Consider the following 15,916-nt stretch of genomic DNA (forward strand, 5'->3'; position numbering starts at 1 on the left):
ACACCATGTTAACACAAGCATAAAACAGAGATGGTAAATGAGAAAAATTCCAAACCAAGCCTAAAATATCCATTAACATGTCTAGAACCAGCATGTAAAATTTCAAGTCCATTGGATTAAAAACAAGCATTTCATGATAGAAAGAGTAAGGCAAGGTCATACATGCACATGTGTTCAATCAACCTAGAGTAAATAAAATTCCAGCCGTGCACAACTTTCAAACTCATGATCATTAAAAACTACACAAAACAAGGATCATTTTGGAAAAAATTGGGAGTCATTTGATGCATTTTTCAATTTATTATGATTTTTCTAAGTTAGCATACCAAATGAAATTCAAACATGTGAACATGGCATATGGAAATAAGGGAAAACATGAAAATGCAAGAACATTTGACATATTGCACTCGGCAGGAATCGAAGCATGTCCAAATTCAAAAGTGAGCGTGCGCCAATACACAAAACCACACCGTTCCATAAAACCCTAAGCCTGCGTAGATTTGGACGGTTCAAACCGACGCTATTTGCCAAAACCGACGCAATTTTTCCAGAAACCGTCACAATGCATGCATCTTCATCTTCTTCATGATGAAGATGATGAATGTTCATCCTCAAATTTCCAGAAATCCACAAAAAGCATATCATTCAAATCCTTATTCCATGTACATCATAGATCAACTAACAATTCATTCTAAAACATCATAACAAGTGTGAATCGAGCATGAACATTTTTGGATGCAAAACTTCAAATGCACATAACTCAGTCAATAATGCTCCATTTCACACGATTTTTGGCTCAGAATTCTCAGCAAACAAAGATCTACACAAATATACACATGGATTTGAGGATTGTGAAAGTCAAAAAACTCACCTCTTGAAGAGCAGGTTCTTGTTTTGCACGTTCCAAGGCTCTGAACGATCCAAAGCTGTTCCAGAATGCTTGTGGAGATGATTGATGAAAAATTGAAGCTCAAACACGTATAGATCTAGTTTAATTTTGAACTTCCATCTTCAACTTCATGAGCTTCAAATGCTTGATTCTTGCACGAATTCAACAAACCAACACCTTATCTGCACTAAATCCAAGCTAAGGAACAAGAATATGAAGTAAAATTGCAATGATATTTGAAGAAAATTTGAATTATGAATGGAAGAAAATTTTGGAGGGAGAGAGAATTTTGGATCTAGAAATGTGAATTGTGATTAACCTCCCTCAATTCTGTTATGATTAGAGTATTTATATCCTTTCCTAATCACCTTGCTAATCCATGTTTAGTTTGGTTAATGAAAATAAGGTGTTTTTGCAAATTCCAAAAATGCATGGTGCATGGGCTAATTACATGTGAACAGTACCCTTGGCTTGATCATTTTCACTTAAAATCCTCTTTTAAACTCAATGGCAATGGTAGAAAGTCCATACAATGCACCATTTTTGAATTTTGCAATTTCCCTCCAAAAAAGGCATGGATATGCAAGTGATTATGTGATGAGATTTTATGTAATGTGATGCATGATTTGGAAATTAGAGGTCAAGAGAAGAATCACTACGCCAAAAATGACTTTTAACAGCGCATCTTAGACAGCGCTTTTAAAAGAAAGCGCTGTCTAAGGTTAAAATTAAAATAAAACACGGAAAATGTTCCAAAAAAATAATGAAAGCGCTGTCTAAGGGGGGGTCTTAGACAGCGCTTTCTAAAAGCGCTGTCTAAGACCCCCCCTTAGACAGCGCTTTTAGAAAGCGCTTTTAAATATAGACCTTAGTCAGCGCTTTTGATAAAGCGCTGTCTAAAGTCTTTAAATTAAAAAAAAATTAAAACCAAAAGCGCTGTCTAAGGGGGGGTTTAGAAAGCGCTTTTGGAAAGCGCTGTCTAAGGCATACCTTAGAAAGCGCTTTCCACAAAAGCGCTGTCTAAGGTCTAATTAAAATAAAATTTCAGACTCCATTTCAATTTTCGTTCTCTGTTCTTTTGTTTTCCCTCCTGCGAACATTGAAACCCTATCAGCGAAAACCATAACAGCGAACACGAATACACTTCCATTTTTCGGTTTCAATCATTGAAAATGCATGATTTCATTATATTTTTGTTTTCTCTTCACTTCATCTACAACAATGGGATCCTCCGCGATGGTTTTAGACCCAAAACCCGTCTCAGAACCGCCGCCTTCCCTTCTATCATCAAAATCCGATTACCTTTACGGTGGCGACTCAGCCTCCGATGAAGATGACCTCTACAGCCGCCTCAAATCTCTGCAGCGACAACTAGAGTTCATCGACATCCAAGAGGAGTATGTAAAAGATGAACAGAAGAATCTAAAGCGCGAGCTTCTTAGGGCTCAGGAAGAAGTTAAGAGGATTCAATCTGTTCCACTCGTTATCGGTCAGTTCATGGAGATGGTTGATCAGAACAACGGTATTGTTGGATCAACTACTGGATCCAACTATTATGTCAGGATTCTCAGTACTATCAACCGTGAGCTTCTCAAGCCTTCTGCTTCGGTTGCTCTTCACCGACATTCCAATGCACTTGTTGATGTTCTTCCGCCGGAGGCTGATTCTAGTATCTCGCTCCTTAGCCAGTCTGAGAAGCCTGATGTCTCTTACAATGTTAGTTCGTTAACGATTTCTCAACTGATTTTATATTATGCTTATTTTTTTATTTTTTTTGATAGAATTACATAATCTAGGGTTTTCCTTGTATAAACTCCTTCAATTGCAAATGCAACTGCTTCCTTATTAGGTTTAGTTTCTCCGAAAATTAAATTTTCAATCCTGAAAGACTATAGGAGAAAGACCTAGAAATTAAATTTTCCTTATTAGGTCTTTCTCTACTCTAGAGAAAGACCTTGAAAAAGTTATTAAGAAAGATCTTGAGATTAACGTTTTGGATAGGTAAAACATTAGGGTTAAAGTTGATCCGTGTAGCTGACCCCACTTAGTGGGATAAGGCTTGGTTGGTGTTGATTTGGTTTGGTTGCTGCTAAAATTAATTGTCCAACTGTTTGGGCTTACTCTGAAAATTAAACAATCATGACATTCACTGAAGTGTCTTTGTTTCTTTTTTTAAAAAGATTGGACACACAAATACATGCTGAATATTTATATATATGTTAGAGATACTCTTAACCGTGCATGACATTGAAAAGTGTTGAGTTCATTTGGGAGATTTCAAGTGTCTACGTAGCTTGTAATCCTGGATTCTGGCGCCTGAGGTAGCAAATATTTATATAGTTCAAATTGTATGTCAAATTATTGATTCTAGGGGGTTGTAGGGAAATTACATTAAACGGAAAATATAGGTCATCATTATGTATGAGTGGGAACTTAGACCTTAGGAGCAATGAGATGGTGTCAAATGAGTAAGATGAGAGTTTACAAAGAAGTTATAATGGTCTCTCCGGCAATCCACTTTCTTCTTAGTATGCATTGTTGTCATCTTAAGCTATATTTTTATGTCGCATGACGATTCTCCCTTTGCATGGTTTTGATCTTTTTTAGGATATTGGAGGATGTGATATCCAAAAGCAGGAAATTCGCGAGGCTGTGGAGTTGCCTCTCACACATCACGATTTATACAAGCAAATTGGTATTGATCCTCCTCGAGGTGTTTTACTATATGGCCCCCCCTGGAACCGGTAAAACAATGCTTGCCAAAGCTGTTGCTAATCATACCACTGCCGCCTTTATCAGGGTTGTGGGCTCTGAGTTTGTGCAGAAGTATCTTGGCGAGGTATGAATTTGTCATTTGCAGTTGAAGTGATGGTGACAATTTTGCACTTAGCTGTCTCTGTTTGCTTTTGAAGTTTATGTGCTTCAGATTCTTAATTTTCAATATTACTGTGCTTTTGTATGTATTTTTCTCCAAAAAGGTTTATGATTGATAAATACAGTATTTTATTAGGATTACTTGAAAGAAAATTTGTATTAAAGAAAATTATAATATATAGTTGTCTTGTAGAAGAGATAAGAAGTAAATTGAAGAAAGTTGTCTGATTTTTTACATTTCTAAAAATAGGAAAATGTACTTGTCACCTCTTTCTTTTATCAACATTTATGTTAACCAAGCTCTATTTTCTAGGATTGTAAATTTGAAATATCTTGATTCTCTCAAAACTTCTCAATCTAGGTTGAAGATGTCATTTTTCTGTTTGGCCAAATGTCTCTACACGTTCATTAGCTCTGCATTTGATAAGAAACAACCATTTTGTTACCTACTATCTCCTTTTTGCATGGAATGGAAAGTCAACTATGTGTATGTTCAAATCTTGTTCTTTTACTTGTCAATAAATAAAGTCTTGTTCATTTGAAAAGCTTTCTATTCCCCCATCATTTCCATTTTTCAATTGAGATTGCCTAGTGCTTCTGTGATGTTTCTCAGGACAGACTGAATAGATACTAGTGATTAACACTGTGCAATGCATTGGGAAGAAATGGTGTCATCTCAATACTTGTAAACATATTAGGTGATATTATGTTTGAACTAGATAAATATATGAAAGAAATTGATTACTGCATATGAAATAGTTACAACTACATATGTTGGTCTACAACATAATATTGAATAGATGATAGATTTTTGTAGAACATGTTTTGAAATGGGTGAAGAGTACATGCCCTATCTCTTCTCCTTAATACCTATTGGAATATGACTATCAGAATCAGAATTGGAATGGTCTTTCTTTCATAAAACATGTAAATTGCAGTACTTGTAGAGTCTGATTGGTCTTGTACTTGGGCTACTCATAGGATATTTAGATAAAAAAAGATCGGAGTGTGTTAAAAGACCTTAGACTTTCCCTGCAATAGGTGAAAATCTTCCATCTACAACTCTAATCTTTTATTACAATACAAGAACACATAGACTAACATATGAACTCGGGCGACTCATTGGAAATTTAGATAAACAAGATTAGAGTATGTTAAAAGACCTTAGACTTTCGATGCAATAGGTGAAAATCTTCCATCTACAACTCTAATCTTTTATTACAATACAAGAACACATAGACTAACATAGGAACTCGGGCGACTCATTGGAAATTTAGATAAACAAGATTAGAGTATGTTAAAAGACCTTAGACTTTCGATGCAATAGGTGAAATTTAGATAAACAAGATTAGAGTATGTTAAAAGACAGAGAATTTGGGGGAATAGATGAACAAAGAAAAGAAAGAGATGTTAGTGACTTAGGTAAATTATCCATGGTTTCTTTATTTTTTTTTTTTCAATTGTTTTGATTATAAGTTATATGTGATAATGCATGATTTCATTATATTTTTGTTTTCAATTGCTTTGATTATAAGTTATATCTGATAATGCATGATTTCTTTATTTTTTTGTAAAAAGCGCTGTCTAAGGGGGGGATTAGAAAGCGCTTTAGGCAAAAGCGCTGTCTAAGGGGGGGGCTTAGACAGCGCTTTTTGAAAAGCGCTGTCTAAGGTATACCTAAAAAAATTAAAATAGGAGGGTCTTAGAAAGCGCTTTTGGCCAAAGCGCTGTCTAAGGGGGTGGGGCTTAGACAGTGCTTTTCAAAAGCGCTGTCTAAGGTATACCTAAAAAATTTAAAATAAGAGGGTCTTATAAAGCGCTTTTGGCCAAAGCGCTGTCTAAGGGGGGGGGGGGGCTTAGACAGCGCTTTTAAGATTTAAAAAAGCGTTGTCTAAACCTTTAGCAGCGGAGGTTTAGACAGTGCTTTAAAGCACTGTCTAAGGCTAAAAAAAACGCTGTCTAAGGTCTTGTCTGTTGTAGTGAATATTGCAAAAAGAACCACTCAATTTGAAGCTTTGAATCAAAAGATATGCTCATTTGAAGTTCTAGGCACACTTGGCAATGATTGGATCATATCTCCTCAACCATTCATCAGATGCTCATGATCTTGGACTTTTTGGAAATGGGAGAGAGAGATCTTCAACTTTCATGTTGGACAAAATTTCATTTGAAGCTTCTTTGATGTTGGAAAGTTGACTTGAAGTTGGATCAAAAACTTGCCATTTTTGGAAAGTTGAAATTATAGGTCACTTTCCATTTTTGGAAACTTTTGACTTGACTTCAAATTCTTCAACCTTGATCTTTTAAATGACGAATAAGCATAATTTGAACATGAATGGGATGAAGAAACTACATTTCCATATTCAAAACCCACAGTTGAATTTTCAGTTGACTGTATTGGTCCTTAGATGACCTGAAATTGTTCTGATGAATTTGGGGACTTTGCCACTTGGGAATTTGCTCCAAAATGGACCTCTAGCTCACATAAGCTCAATGAAATAATCAAATGATCCATATGCCAAGAAAATACCATCTGCTCTTTGCACTATGAATTCATTTGATGCCTTGACTGTTTGACTGGCTAAGCTACAAAACAAAGGTTAGATGACATATTTTTGTACATTTTGGTTAGTAAACAAATGAGATAAGCAATGATATACAAAATGCAAACATGCTTGGTGATCAAGAACCACTCTCAAAAAGATATCCCACCCAAAGGGAAGGAAGCAAGGTGTACAAAGATCCTTGAGGCTATGCAATGATATGATATGATACCATGAGGGATCTTTGGGACAAAATTGGGGTCTTACAGATGCCCCTATTTAAGGTCATTCTAGCCGGAGAAGTGAAGGTTAAAATCTTCATCTCGACGCGGTAGAATGGGCTTAAATAACAGTAATGAGACAAATTTTGGTCCCTAAGAGACCTCATGATGCAAATGTATGCATGCAAAAGAAACAACCTCTTTGGGGATATAGGTCCACAAAGAAGAAAAGACGACCCATCGGAGTAATACACTCACCAGGAACAGAGACTCTAATAGGACTCTTATGGGGATAGTAAAAAGAATGTGTGAGCAGGACACGACTCTGAATTAGGGGAACTGGAAACTGACACTGCGTGAGCAGGACACGACTGGACTGGAGACCTTATCGGGGAGTAAAGGACTCAAACTGGGGAAAAGAGTTCCAATGGAAGACACATCCATTGGAAAGACTCAAGTTGACTCAAACTATCCACAAAGGATACATCGGATAAAATCCGGACTCGGACTGGGGAAAGATTCACACAGAACCTCCTTGTCGGGGAAACTGCATATATTGGGGAAAACGCCAATACAACAAAAGGGTAAAAACACAACAGAAACTTCACTGGGGAATGTCTAACAAAGACTCTCTTGGAGAAAGACTGCAAGATGGGGTGTTACCGGTTACTGGGTAACAAGCTCAAAGAGACATGTGATCTGAACACCGGTTACTGGGTGAAAGAACAACAAGCTCAGGAAGAAAGAATATCTAAGACCGGTATAAGGGTGAGAGATATCAATCAACCAAACATCTGAGAAAGACCTGAAACAGGTACATCAACTCAGGAAAATCTGACTCCACAGGGGACCAAGGTCATAATAGGGAGCAGAAAGGAAGGAACACCAGGGATACCGGTTACTGTGTATATAATAGGTGACCAACCAAAGCGTGAATTGGTATATATGCCAAAACACTCATCATCCGAAAGGAGGGCTTGAAAAAGCAAATCGACTTACAGGATGGACATTCGACTCCGCAACGGGAAAACGAATCTTACTCAAATGGGGAAGGACAAAAGACTTCAACCAAAGAGTGCATGAGATATATTATCCATTACCGTCAGAACATGGATAGTACACTCGCATGAGATGCATTATCTATTACCGTCAGAACGTAGATAATATACTCGCACGGAAGGAACACCAGGGATACCGGTTACTGGGTATATAATAGGTGACCGACCGAAAACGTGAATTGGTTTTTACTGCCAAGACACTCATCATCCTGAAGAGAGCAAAACGCAAACTGGTTAAAGGATGGATATTCGATTCTACAAAGAATACGAATCTTACTCCATTGGGGAAAATCAACAAAGGACTCCAACCAAACAGCGCATGCGATATATTATTCATTACCTTCAGAACGTGAATAATATACTCGAAAAGGAAGAGACACCAGAGATACCGGCTACTGGGTATATAATAGGTGACCAACCAAAAAGAGAAACAATCGTTACCAACAACAACAGGGTAGACGAAAGATAACTCACAGGGGATAAATTGCAAGCATCCGGCAATTATCCAGGAGACATATCACCGGTTACTGGGAGATACGCTCAAAAAAGGAGAACAAAGAATATTCGATTCCACAAAAGGAATACGAAACTTACTCGACTCGGGAAACACAAAAGGCTTCGACTGAAGAGTGCATGAGATATATTATCCATTACCGTCAGAACGTGGATAGTATACTCGCATGGAAGATTATCCACAACCGGTTACTGGGTTAATAAAGGATAAATCGACCGAAAAGAAAGGCATCGGGATACCAAAACTAGGTATATAAAGATGACCGATCAAAGGGAGCAATAATCATTACCAATCAAACGGGTAAATGAAAGAGGACTCACAGGGGATGCATTGATAAACATCAATGATCCGGGGAACAAATCACTGGCATACGGTGAAAAGACCCGTTGAGGATAAAACTGCTAGCATACGGCAATTATCCACAAAAACTTGCTGGGAAATACGATTGCTTATTCGGAGCAAATACCCAAAAGCAAGGAGGGAATATCAACATCGAATACTGGATGAAGATAACCACAAAGAGTAACCATCATCAGTTAGGATGAACAACAAGGTTAACTCACAAAGGGGAGAACAAAGGATTTACAACTACCGAATACTGGGTAGAAGACCAAAGACTCTGGCTAAGGAAACAAGATGTTTATCACTACCGACTACTGGGTAGAAAACCAAAGACTCAGCTGAGGATAAAATTGCTAGCATACGACAATTATCCACAAGAAAGCACAGACTCCGCAAGGGAATCAAAAACAACATAGGATTTACAACTACTGAATACTGGGTAGAAGACCGCAAAATCCACCATCAACCAGAATGAACCACAAAGGTTACCTCTGCTAGGGGAAAAGAGATAGGACTTATAACTACCGAAAACTGGGTAGAGGGCCACAACTCTGATGAGGATAAAAGAATTAGGGTTTACGACTACCGAATACGGGGTAGAAAACCAAAGCCTCTGCGTGGGGTGAAAGGATCACAATTCCGCACGGGGAAACAAAATAGGGTTTATATCAAACCACAAACTGCTGGAGAGCAAGAAAATAGGATTTACGACTACCGAATACTGGGTAGAAAACCATCGACTCTTGCTGAGGAACAAAGATGTTCACGACCACAGATTCCACAAAAAGGGGAAAAGGTATACATGATTTACAACTACCGGTTACTGGGTAGAAAACCACAAAGGATAGGACTTACTGTAACACCCTTCTAAATACCCCAAATATTCAATAACAACAACAATTAATTATCAGAGTAAATACACAAACAAGGGTGTCACATCTTCGAATCACCTCATTCATCATAACAACTGTCATGCTCTTTTATTATATCAACCATGAAACATTTCAAAAATACGCAGCGGATAGAATTCAACCAACTATTCGAAACACATAACGTTTTACAAGTAAAAGGTTCCATAACCAACAATAAAACAATTAAACATCCCGTCCCGATGTTACATCTATCAGAGCATGACCCACTAAAACCACTCTAGACTTCGAGCACTAGCTTCTACTCAACTCACTGCTCGTTACCTGAAAAATATAACTGTAAGGGTGAGTTCCTCAATCGATATAACAAATATTATAAATCATCATGTTATGTTAAGTAACTTTACACGTTAATCACCCACATCATATCATGCATTCAGTAGCAGCATATTCAACTCAACATCATATTCAAACACAACGTAAATGCAACTCAAATGAGACTCGACTCTTCATGCATGTGGTACCATTTGGAGTAAAACTCCCAACTTAAAATCATTGCCAGTTTAGTGGGCATCAAGGCATAAGCCTTCAACTTTCAACTTAAAAATTTGCCAATCCAGGCCAACGTGGTGTGAGCAAAAGCCCCATAATTTTGCCAATCCAGGCCAACGTGGTGTGAGCAAAAGCCCCATAATTTTGCCAATCCAGGCCAACGTGGTGTGAGCAAAAGCCCCGACTTAATGCATATGAATGTATATGGCATGTACGACTTGAAAGTTCAACAACATAAAACAACGACAACATAACAGCGTTTCCAGCAACAACAACTTAAAATCAACTTTGGCTCCTCAGCCTACAACTCAGCATTTTCAACAAAACAACTTATATTCAACTTTGGCTCATCAGCCTACAACTTAATATTTTCCACAAAAGCAACTTATCAACATATTTGCATCAACATTTCACAACATAGACTCCACGAATTTATTTATCACAATTGGATACAATAGGCCAATCACCAATTACACTTACATCATAAAAATCAACCATTTTTACATACTGCAACAGTGTTAACCGGTTAACGCTATAGGTTAACCGGTTAACGCAGGAAAATTACACTTCCAGGCAAAACGCAACAGTGTTAACCGGTTAACGCTATAGGTTAACCGGTTAACGCAGGCAAAACTCAACATTTTTCACAATTTATAACAGTGTTAACCGGTTAACACCCTGGGTTAACCGGTTAACGCAGGCGAAACAACAGTTCCTGCGCTAACACAAGGCAGAATGCAGAGTTTCCGCATTTTCCGCCGTTGGAGGACTTCCGGACCTCCGATTCAACTTCCGTAAAAAGCTATACGCTCAGAAATTCACAATACACTCAAACACAAATTCAATTTCAGCTTTAATACAACTTATTCAACATAATTTCTCAGCATTCTAAATCCCAATTAGGGTCAATCGACGGCTTATCACTACCCATTACATGTTAATCGATAATACCCATTAAACGACGATAAACCCCCCTTACCTGAGATAATCCGGCAAATCTCTAAGCTTTAGCTTCTCCGTTCCTCAACCGTGCTTTTCGGCTCTTTGCCCTTCTTCCTCTTCTCTGCAGCTTCTCTGTTTCTCCCGTGAAACCTTTTCCAAAAAAAAATGAAACCCTTTCCTTATTCCAACTTATATATTTTTCCAATAATTATTATTAATAATAATAATAATCCAATAATTCAATTTTATTTAATTAAATTAATAAATATATTATCAACTTAATTAAATAAATTCTTTTTCTTTATTTGGGGTGTTACACTTACAACTACCGGTTACTGGGTAGAGGCCCGAAAAGATTCCGCTGGGGATAAGATGAACTATTGCCGGTTACTGGGCAATTTATTCATTTATTCCATAGGGAAGCATAAGAGATAGTTGACAAAAGGCCAACTCAGGATCAATCCAAAAAGGCAAACTGAAACAAGACTCATCCTAATGAGGGAAGAACTCAAAAGGGAAAACCCATCCCAATATATGTGTTGGGAGGAAACGGAAACAACCGTCATCCACGAGGGTATATCTCAGTGGGGAAATGCAGAAGGACAGACAAACACTTTCTGCTTATGGGGCTGACTCTATATTGAGAGATTAAACACCCGACATCTGCTTGGAGAGATCTACTGGAGAGATCTATATTACCATTAGCAAGAGACAACAAACAAAATATATATGGCAAAAAATGCAACATGAATATCTAAATGTTGAAAGTATGCATGAATATGCGTGATATATGTTTGATGAATGCTGACAAAACAGACATTTCTAGCACAAACAGGTCCAGGAACCAAAACCCCGGTACTACACTTCCAGAGAAAAAAATCCAAGAAAACCCACTAGAAAGCCAATCTGTTGGAGATCTGAATGCTAAAAAGCAAAGATCTGCTGGGGAAAAAAAGATCAGAGACATCAAAGAAATCACAAAATCTCTGAGTGATGGATCATCGATCAACCCAACTGGGGAACAGAAGTCCACAACAGGCAGACACTACCACGAAAGCTACTCTGTTGGGGAAATGGAGAAATCCCGAGATTTCTGCAGGGATCATCAGTCTCAACTGGGAAACAAGAGCTCACTGCACAAGCAAGAACTGCTGAAGAGAACAGATCAGACGAGTAGAATCTGGCTGCATAAGCAACTCTACTGGGGATACTGTCAGTAACTCTAATGGGGATAAATCCACTAAAGGAGAATAGATCACACAAGTAGATTCTGCCACACAAGCCACTCTACTGGGGATCAAAAGCATCAGGAAATCAACCAAATCTCTGCAAGGGAGAAGACCACTCACAGGTACAATCCACCACCACCAATCTACTGGGGATTTATCTGAGGCAGAGAAGGAGAACTGGGGATCAACCACCAAATACCAAACCTTCCAAAAGGAACCACAACTGCTGAGGAGGCAAGAATCACTGCTCTGCTGAAGGGAAAAGGGGTATAAACCTCAACAAGCACCCTGATAAGGAGAGGCAGCATAGATGAAGTACATCATACTAACCACTCCGCTGGCGACTTCACTGAGGAGAATGACGAAGTACCGGGATATCAACCCACCAACTACCGAATCTTCCAAAAGGAAAGCACCCACGCTGGGAGAGAATGCAGCGAGAGAGGAAAACTGAAGTTTCCAACAAGCACTCTGATATGGGAACACAAAATCTCAACAGAAGCTCTGCTTGGGGAACAACCCCAACAACAATCTGGAGAAAGAGGATACAGCCATGCCAGGAATATGAACAAATGTCTTACCCTGTTGGAAATCATGCCACCCTTGGGAGAGCACTGAGAAATTCTTAAGTATCCTTTCATCATTGTGAATGTTCACTTTGTTTAAAAACAAATTTTGAAAAATTATTTGTTTAAAACAATGACATTTTATCAATTAAAACATGCAAAACATTTGTTGAATTGAAACAAATAAGAGTGCAAATAATTGGATAAAAGCTCAAATTTATTTGATGGAATGGTAGTCCGCAAATGGTAAGACTCCATAGATCTGTACAAATTTGAAATCGTTGATATATATTGGAAGAGGGCTACATTGAACATAATGATCGTTTCTCTACCAATTTGAATCCGATGTATTCGAAGCTTCAGTTGACGACGAATCAAGAATCTCTGACGAACAGACGGTTGCGGAACAGAAAGTCTTGTCAGGATGCAGTTACTTGCCAAATCCCTAATTTTTGCCTAGATTGCCCCAGGGTGAGGTACTCAATCTAGCGGGAAGCAAATATTCTTTTTCAAGTCTCTAATTTTTGCCTGGATCGCCATTTCGGGTTCTCCACCGAGACGCTCATTTTTGCCTAAGCCGCCCTTTCGGGTTTTCAACTTAAAGAGCTATTCTGTTTTTATTTTTAGGCGAAGTATTTCTTGACTGCATCTGAATTCACAGGACGAGTGAAATCCTCCCCATCCATAGTTGTGAGCATCAGAGCACCGCCTGAAAAGGCTCTCTTAACAACATATGGACCTTCATAGTTTGGAGTCCACTTGCCCCTGGAATCGGGCGCGAAAGACAAGACTTTCTTGAGCACAAGGTCACCTTCTCTGAACACACGAGGCTTGACCTTCTTATCGAATGCTTTCTTCATTCTCTGCTGATATAACTGACCATGGCACATGGCAGTCAATCGCTTCTCTTCAATCAGATTCAACTGGTCATAACGACTCTGAATCCATTCAGCATCAGTCAACTAGGGCTTGAGGGTATAATTTTTCTTTTATTTTCTTTATATTTTTTCCTTCTTTTGATTTTGATTATTTTGATTTTATTTTTTAACCCTCCTCTTTTTTTTTATTACATTTGTAATGCCCCAGTTTGACTGTTTGCTGATTTTCAAGATACAGCTGAATGATCTTCTTTTCATGCTCAAGAAGACGGGTAATCTCGTCAGGAATCCCCTTCAACATCATCTTCCTCTGCTTCGAATACAGGGAATCCACAATTGGGAGATGGCGTTGGATCATTATGTTCAATGGGTTTTAGAAATAAACCTGCATAATGATTTTGATATGAAAAGCTCTTTGAAATCAAACAAGGCAATCATTATGCAGATGAAAAGTTTGATTTTATGCTTTTTTCAGGGTTTTTTGTGATCACCGATTTCATGCAACAAGCAAAAAGTGAAAACAATTGGAAAAACAAATGTTTAATATGAATTTATTGAATGAAAACATCATTGTTTTAAATGTTGCTAACAATGTCATCACTTCTCCTTTTGGCATGGGAGAAGGGTTTTTAACAAAGTGAACATATTACTCTGATCTATGAATGACTGTATGAACATCTACAGCGACCCAATTGTGGCAGGTCCCGCCAGGGATGACAAAGTTGCCAGTATCCTCTGAATCCTCTTCCAGAATAGCAACAACTTCCTCAGCTTGATCGGCGTGGATGAAACCTCCACTCTTGAACAGACCTTTGTCGTTGAAGACCCCAGATGAATAGCCAATGCCAGCCCGGAACTTATTATCTTCAAGCTCAATCATCTTTCCTAGACCAGCAACAGGAATAAATCCATCAAAAGCACTTAGTCAGGCAAATTCCTCCTTGAGTTCATAGTTCTCTTGCTCAACATGATCCATTAATCTTGCAGAGATGGCTCTGGTGTAGTGCCGGCGAAGTGCGTCTTCAAAATAAATGAAGAGCAACAGGGATCAGACCACAGGACGGGAGACCGGAACAAACACCTGCTTATGCAAATGATGCATGCAATGCTCGTGCATATGCTTTGTTTTTATTTCAAAGGAACTCGAGGGTTTTATTTGCAAACTTTGAAATATTAATCATTTTATTGCATATGGAAATATTTCCTTGAATAATTCTTTGTCTTTCCATATCTGAAAATTTTTGCAAAGAAACCCCTTAAGTTCCTTGAAAAAAAAATTCTCATTTTTTGATGATATGGGTGCAGATGAATGCATGAATGCATGAATGCAACAATCACACCCAAGGATCAAGCAAAGCACACCAGACAAAGGTCATGGGATGGTTCATATTATCCTTAATATCAATCATCCATTTTGGTGGATTATGGTTTTCACCTTATCAACACCCAAGTTCCATTGATATTAACGATATATGAACAGTTCAACCATCCTTAGTATCAATCATCCATCTTGGTGGATTATGGTTTTCACCTTATCAACACCCAAGTTCCATTGATATTAACGATGGGTGAACGGATCAACCATGAATCACGGGTTTATTGTGAGTCACGAGCATGGAGTCTCGGTTAAGAACCACCCAAAGGGAGTGTACTATGGTTTAAACCTGCCGAACATGTTCTACTAGAGGTTCCCATAGTCATCATCCCATCTTTCGAATATTATCGGAGGAACGAATACTCGTATTCCAAAAATATTCTCAAGAGAGACTCTTATGAGTGTAGTATCGCGTAACAATCACATCAGATCTTACATCTGAACGACCTCCGCACTACGTCCTAAAAATAGGCCAAGATGGGCTTGGTAAACTAAGGTCCTTGGCTTCTACGGCACACATCGGAAGAATAATGCCTAACCACAAATAACTTGTGTGACATTATTAATCCAACATGACCTCCACCAAGTGAATGGGCTCGCAAGTCAACTTGCTAAGGAATAACTCCACACAAGTCGACGAGACTATGCCATTCTCCCAACATAAGGTACACTCGAGTTCGGGTATAGAACTCATCTCACAGAGATCACTAAACAAGCAAGCAATTGATATATCAAGTAAATCAATCATTACAAGCAATACAGTAATCCCAAGTTTGTACAAAAATATGTCATAAACAATATATCACAACAATGGTGAAAAGTTGGCAAACCCACTAGGAAAACATGTCTCCCCAGCAGAGTCGCCACTTTTCTGTAGCGGTGTATTCGTCACTTTATGATTTATTGACTAAATCAAAAGCAAAGCATACAAATATAGAGTCGCCACCGCACTTTTATTTATCCAAAGGAATGGCTAAAAAGCGAACAAAAGCCCAAGAAGTTTTACACATAGAAAACTAATAAAAAGGTACAGAGATCTGGGTAAGGGGGTAACTATGCAAAGG

At 38.3% G+C, this 15,916-nt stretch overlaps 1 pseudogene; it reads left to right on the plus strand.

Annotated features, from left to right (window-relative positions):
• The first annotated feature begins 2,089 nt into the window (after positions 1–2,089).
• On the plus strand, positions 2,090–3,734 carry LOC127085353 (26S proteasome regulatory subunit 6B homolog; annotated as a pseudogene).
• The last annotated feature ends 12,182 nt before the right edge of the window (positions 3,735–15,916 follow it).

The sequence above is a fragment of the Lathyrus oleraceus genome, chromosome 5 (assembly GCF_024323335.1).
Source record: "Lathyrus oleraceus cultivar Zhongwan6 chromosome 5, CAAS_Psat_ZW6_1.0, whole genome shotgun sequence".
Taxonomy (NCBI): domain Eukaryota; kingdom Viridiplantae; phylum Streptophyta; class Magnoliopsida; order Fabales; family Fabaceae; genus Lathyrus; species Lathyrus oleraceus.